General features: G+C 48.9%; 1 non-coding gene across 1 annotated transcript; it reads left to right on the top strand.

Annotated features, from left to right (window-relative positions):
* The first annotated feature begins 82 nt into the window (after positions 1-82).
* On the top strand, positions 83-154 carry trnag-ucc (transfer RNA glycine (anticodon UCC)). The gene has a single exon. It is a non-coding gene; the product is annotated as a tRNA-Gly (tRNA).
* The last annotated feature ends 75 nt before the right edge of the window (positions 155-229 follow it).

Below are 229 nucleotides of genomic sequence, written 5' to 3'. Positions count from 1 at the left end.
TCGCATCAGCTCCTCTAGCCCTATCAGCAACTCATGTGCTTTGAGTGTTCTTACTGACCGTGCAAGCAGGTGTCATCCACCTGCGTTGGTGGTTTAGTGGTGTGAATATCTGCCTTCCAAGCAGTTGACCTGGGTTCGATTCCCGTCCAATGCATTTCCTTTGGTTTGGGCTGAAGTCAAAGCTGAACTCCTTCTTTAACCTCTGGCTGCACCAAAACCTTTTGGATGT

This window comes from Sinocyclocheilus rhinocerous, unplaced genomic scaffold, assembly GCF_001515625.1.
Source record: "Sinocyclocheilus rhinocerous isolate Xijiao unplaced genomic scaffold, SAMN03320098_v1.1 C34233995, whole genome shotgun sequence".
In the NCBI taxonomy this organism is placed as follows: domain Eukaryota; kingdom Metazoa; phylum Chordata; class Actinopteri; order Cypriniformes; family Cyprinidae; genus Sinocyclocheilus; species Sinocyclocheilus rhinocerous.
This window is presented reverse-complemented; position numbering and strand designations above follow the sequence as displayed.